Genomic DNA, 6,000 nt, shown 5'->3' with positions numbered 1-6,000 from the left:
GCTTGGAATTAGATCTGCAATTAGATCTGCATTCCCAGGTGGCAAGTCTTGCCTGGAGCTGAGAGATGGGTCCCCCTTTTCCCCACAGTCCCTCTTGCCCTGTACCAGCACCCTGTACCCATTTACATCGGTTATCTGCCTGGTGCCTGAAGGCAGTTGGGTTTCAAAGCTCTGGTCTGATGGGGAAGAAGCATTAGCATAGAATGTCCTGTTAGGTGATCTGTGTAAGGCTGGTACTTGATCCCCATTTTACAGATGAAGAAACTAAGGTTTAGGGAGGTTAAGTGAATTGCTTAAGATCATGACAGCAAGGCTGGATTGGAACCCAAATCCCACGATCCCTGGGCCTATCCTAACCCTGGCCAGAGATCCCCCCTGAGAAGCAATTCAACTGCAAGGGCAAGAACACTGTGGCACCAGGAACCCAGAGGGGAAGTGGTGACAGGGACGGAAGACCAGAGCTCCCCACACTCACTCATCTGTGAGAAACCAGACGCGCGAGAAAGCTGGTTTGAGGAGAGCAGCCCCAGGAGCTCTGCCTGGGACACAGGGTCGGGCCTGAGACGCACGGCCACCAGGATTCAACATCCAGCAAGGTCAGGGAGCTCAGCCACCAGACAACCGTGAGTAGATTTTGTTGTTGTTTTATTTAGGGCTTCTTCCTCATTCTAGAGAACCTGTGTTCTCACCGTACCCCTTCCCTCCAGGGTGGTAAGAAGCTGGGCAGGCCTGCCTGGGGCCAGAGGATTGATGTTTCTGAGGACTCCTGAAGTTTTTCAGGACTAGCCCCTGGAAGGCTCACGGCCTGTGTGGTCCTCACCCTCTCAGCTAGGACAAGAATCAGCTCTCAGCTCCGTGTCCACCAAGGTCAGGACGCACGGTGATGCTCGCAGCCTCAGAGAGCCTCGCCGTGTGCCAGGGACTGCTCTAAGGACCTTTAGGGGTTTAATTTTATTTAATCCTCACAATGGTCTACCACAGGTGCTGCTGACATTCCCCACTTTACGGACGGGGCTCAGTGACTCACCTGAAGTCACGTGGACATTAAATGAGAGCGCTGCGCTTGAACTTAGGCATTCTGGCTCCCCGCACACTTTAGCCGCTAGGCTCTCCTGCCTTACAAGGCGCAGGCTTAAATAGGAGATCATGGGCCAGGAAAAAAAAACTCAAAAGCCTAGGGACAGAAGAGATGCTGGAAATCATCTGGTGAGTCCTGCTCCATTGTGCAGATGGGGAAACACACAGAGAGACCAGCTTGCCCGGCTGGGGCATCTCAGTCGTGGAGTGTGGTCTGGTCCACGCTAGACCCAGGAGGCCAGAGACCCACTTCGCTGGCTCCACTCAGCGAACAGTAGGGTTGACAAGTGTACCCCGGAGTCAGTGCCAGAGTGTGCCTCTACTAACCCAGCGCTGCCTCTACTAACCCTGCTGCTGCTGCTAAGTCGCTCCAGTCGGGCGGCCTCAGACAAATCACGCCGCTTCTCCCCCACTGAGCTTCCTCTTCTGAGAAATTCAGACCCGAGACCATCACTCACAGGCTTGTGGGAGGGTTGATGAGATGATGCCGGCACTGCGGTGGGCACGTGTGCTGGGCTCAGGGAGTGGATGAGGTGGAGATTCTGACCTTCGCCCCATCCACACTGGCCCTGGGTTAGAGATGAGGATGAATGAAGCTGTGGGGCTGCTTTCCCCTGGAAGGGGCAGCATGTAGGCACCTTCAGGGCATGAAACCAGGACTGAGGAGGAGGAGGGGCTGCGGAGGAACTGGGGGAGACCCTGGGAGGTGGCACCCCGACAACGCTAGCCCCAGCTCTGTAACTACCTTCTGGCTCACCTAGGGATGGTTCCTGCCCTGCCCTGAGCCCAAGCATCCGTTTCTATCAATGATGCACGTCCTTTACCCTTTGGTGGGTTAAGGTCAGATTAAGGTGGGAAAGGGGCTTCCCTGGTGGCTCAGATGGTAAACAATCTGCCCTCAACGCAGAAGACCCGGGTTCAACCCCTGGGTCAGGAAGATCCCCTGAGGAAGGGAATGGCAACCCACTCCAGCCTTCTTGCCTAGAAAGTTCCATGGACAGAGGAGTCAGATGTGACTGAGCACAGCACACACACAGGTGGAAAATGACAGCCGGTTCAGCTGAGCAGAGCCCTGGGTGCCAGTCTTTTCTCTTCCCTCCTCATGTCGTCGTGTCTCTTCATCTTTCTCCCTGATCTCAGATGTGCATGAAATGTTCTTTTATTCATTCTTATTAAAGCACATTCAATAGGACTCCAAGCCCCATCCTACTGCGCAAGTCAGAAAGTGGACCTCAGCGTGAACTGAGCCATCCCCTCCCCTGCTCCTCACTCTTAGGGTCACTTACAGAGCACAGAGTGAGGGAAGCCGCCTGGGCTCCTCCTGTGATGAACACCCCTTTGTCCAGAGGGGCTCAATCCCCTGAAGTCCAGCCCTCCTCCCTTCCCCAGTATGCCTGGAGCCCAGATTCTTTCCAAGGCTCGAATGCCCTGTGTCTTGGGTTCACCCTCCAGGGTATGCCACCTGGCAACTTCCCCCAGAGGTCCTGCCATCTCCCCGAGGCACTTCCAGGCCCCCAACACTCACAGGACTCGTGACCACGGGTGCCTTCCCTGTGTGGGGCCATCTCTCCTTTCTTCTTGGCTTTCGATCACAGGTGCCGGCTCTTCTCTCTCCACCCGTGGGACACCAGCTTAACCTTATCACCAAGCTTAGGGGTTTTTTTTTTAAACAAAGGACAGGAAGAAGGGCTCTCTTCAAACAGCTTTTGCTTTCTGCCCCTGCCCCTGCAAAAAGTCCCTGAGCCGGGAGATACCAAGGGCACTCTTTGAAAGGAGACAGGCTGCCTTACCTTACAGAGAAGGAAAACCAAGCCTCAGGAGCAATGGGGACTCACTCAGGGTCACACAGCCAAGGAGAAGAAGAGCCTGGGTCAAGTGCTGTGCTGTGGGCTCCAAAGCTTGTGCTCTTGATCACTGAACCTTGTGGAGGACCCAAGTCTTCCTCACCGATTAGTCAGACAACCTTGGCTGAGTCACATCACCTTCGCAAACCTCAATCTCTTCAACTCTAAAAATGAAGCTATCACCTGACCTGCCTGTTGAGAAACCTGTATGTAGGTCAGGAAGCAACAGTTAGAACTGGACATGGAACAACAGACTGGTTCCAAATAAGAAAAGGAGTATGTCAAGGTTGTATATTGTCACCCTGCTTATTTAACTTATATGCAGAGTACATCATGAGGAACGCTGGGCTGGAAGAAGCACAAGGTGGAATCAAGATTGCCGGGAGAAATATCAATAACCTCAGATATGCAGATGACACCACCCTTATGGCAGAAAGTGAAGAGGAACTCAAAGGCCTCTTGATGAAAGTGAAAGAGGAGAGTGAAAAGGTTGGCTTGAAGCTCAGCATTCAGAAAACGAAGATCATGGCATCTGGTCCCATCACTTCATGGGAAATAGATGGGGAAACAGTGGAGACAGTGTCAGACTTTATTTTTGGGGCTCCAAAATCACTGCAGATGCTGATTGCAGCCATGAAATTAAAAGACACTTACTCCTTGGAAGGAAAGTTATGACCAGCCTAGATAGTAAATTAAAAAGCAGAGACATTACTTTGCCAACCAAGGTCCGTCTAGTCAAGGCTATGGTTTTTCCCGTGGTCATGTATGGATGTGAGAGTTGGACTGTGAAGAAAGCTGAGCGCCGAAGAATTGATGCTTTTGAACTGTGGTGCTGGAGAAGAGTCTTAAGAGTCCCATGGACTGCAAGGAAATCCAACCAGTCCATTCTAAAGGAGATCAATCCTGGGTGTTCATTGGAAGGACTGATGCTAAAGCTGAAACTGCAATACTTTGGCCACCTCATGCGACGAGTTGACTCACTGGAAAAGACTCTGATGCTGGGAGGGATTGGGGGTGGGAGGAGACGGGGACAACAGAGAATGAGATGGCTGGATGGCATCACCAACTCGATGGCCATGAGTTTGAGTGAACTCCGGGAGTTGGTGATGGACAGGGAGGCCTGGCGTGCTGTGGTTCATGGGGTCATGGAGAGTCGGACACGACTAAGCGACTGAACTAAACTGAACTGATGGTAGAATTACCAACTCAAAGGAGTGTTTGTGTGTTTTCTGAAGTCACATGATGCGAAGAGCCAACTCATTGGAAAAGACCCTGATGCCGGGCAAGATTGAGGGCAAGAGGAGAAGGGGACGACAGAGGATGAGATGGTTGGATGGCATCACCAACTCAACGGACATGAGTTTGAGTGAACTCCGGGAGTTGGTGAAGGACAGGGAAGCCTGGCGTGCTGCAGTCCATGGGGTCACAAAGAGTCAGACAGGACTGAGCGACTGAACAACAGCAGCAACATTTACTGAGCATTCTAGTACGACATGCTGGAGCTCTGCTAGACCAGCAGTCTTACCTCTGTCAATTCTCACAGCAGCCTGTGGGGGAGATGCTATCTCTACCCACATTTGAGAGGTGAGAAACTGAAATTCACTCAGGCATCAAGCCTTGCCCAAGTTCACACGGCTGGTCACGTGGCAAAGCAAAGACCGAAACCCAGGTCTATCTGAATCCAGAACTGTGGTACCTTGTGATGAGAATCAGACAGGAGAACAGATGTGCAAAGTGCCTCCTAAGCACTAAGGTGCAAGGTGGGCCCCAGGGTCAGCCCTGCTCCAGCAGAAAAGGACAAGACCTTTATTCCGTTTCCCATCACATTCTGGAGAGGTAGGGTCTGCAGGGTGTCCTGCCCCCACACTCAGGCAGCAAAGACCCCCAAAGGAAAGAAACTGGCAGACCAGGGCAGATAGATGGGGTAGGTCAGGCAGGGAGGAGCCTCCCCAGCATCATCGCACCCAGCATGGGAGAGAAAGCTGTGAGTATTCCATTCAAGCGGGTGACCGCGTGGGTGGGTCGGGCATCCTGTGGGTTTTGCTGCTTCTCTTCTCCTCCCCCACCTGCTGACGCCCCCAGAGGGGAGGCCCCGGATCCGCTCACCCAGCGAGTCAGAGGCAGAGTCTCCCACCAAAGCTCCCCCCCGCTTCCTCTCCTGGGGGTTGGGGCCACTCCAAAGTTCCTCTTTGAGAATCACAGCTGTGTTCAGTGTTGCCTCTGTCAGAACACAACAAGTCCATCCTTTATGGGTCTCCAGGGATCTGTCTGGATCCTGGGGAATCTGACGAAGCCAAAAGCAGGGACTGGGGCTCCATGGACTGTCTCTGAGTCGTCATATAACACCCACTGGACACGTGAGGCTGCCAAGGCTCAGACGCAGCAGGTAAATGGCAGAGACAAGAGTCAAGCCCGGGTCTGTCTTTCCACTGTTTTCCACCAGCTCATCCCAACAAGGAAGAAGATATTCCAGAAGGTTCACATTATTAGAATGTTTCCATTTAAAAAAAAAATGGTGAATAATTGTTTTGCCATTTAAAAAACATTTTTCTCAGAATGAGAACTTCTTAAGATAAATGGAAGAACTGTGAATTCCAGTGGTTAGGACTCAGCAAGGTTCGATCCCAGGTTGGGGAACTAAGATCCCACAAGCCACATGACACAGCCAAAAAAAAATTTTTTAATAAAATAAATGGAAGAATCAAAGGCAATATTTAGTGGTGATCAAACAAATGATACTCTCATGACTTCCAACCAGGTGGTTCATCTTTTGACCACTAGAGTGGCTTTGGCTAATACCTGGTTTAACACTGATCTTCATCTTATGTTGTTTAATTTATACCTCCAATGAACCAAAGAGTAAAGAAAGGAATCAGGGACTTCCCTGGTGGTCCAGTGGTGAAGAAGCTGCCTTGTAGTGCAGGGGACCTGGGGTTCGATCCCTGGTCGGTAAGCCAGCTTGCCACAGCTGGAGGGTCAGTGCACTGCAACAAAGATCTAGTGTCCTGCAACTCAGACCCAATGCAGCCAAATAAATAAATACATTTTTCAAAAAAAGAAAAAGAAAGGAAGCAAAGGG

At 51.6% G+C, this 6,000-nt stretch overlaps 1 protein-coding gene across 3 annotated transcripts in view; it reads left to right on the top strand.

The window, feature by feature from the left end:
- The first annotated feature begins 464 nt into the window (after positions 1–464).
- Positions 465–6,000, top strand: part of CNR2 (cannabinoid receptor 2) — a 37,596-nt gene continuing 32,060 nt past the window's right edge. For 2 of the 3 annotated variants that reach the window (XM_088841691.1, XM_088841689.1), the window contains exon 1: positions 466–623. The gene's annotated coding sequence lies outside the window, so the exon portion shown is untranslated. Of the gene's footprint in view, positions 624–6,000 lie in introns of all 3 variants that reach the window. The other variant, XM_088841693.1, reaches the window with a different exon arrangement.

The sequence above is a fragment of the Moschus berezovskii genome, chromosome 2, assembly GCF_049115385.1.
Source record: "Moschus berezovskii isolate FMDL1 chromosome 2, NW_MosBer_1.0, whole genome shotgun sequence".
Classification (NCBI taxonomy): domain Eukaryota; kingdom Metazoa; phylum Chordata; class Mammalia; order Artiodactyla; family Moschidae; genus Moschus; species Moschus berezovskii.
This window is presented reverse-complemented; position numbering and strand designations above follow the sequence as displayed.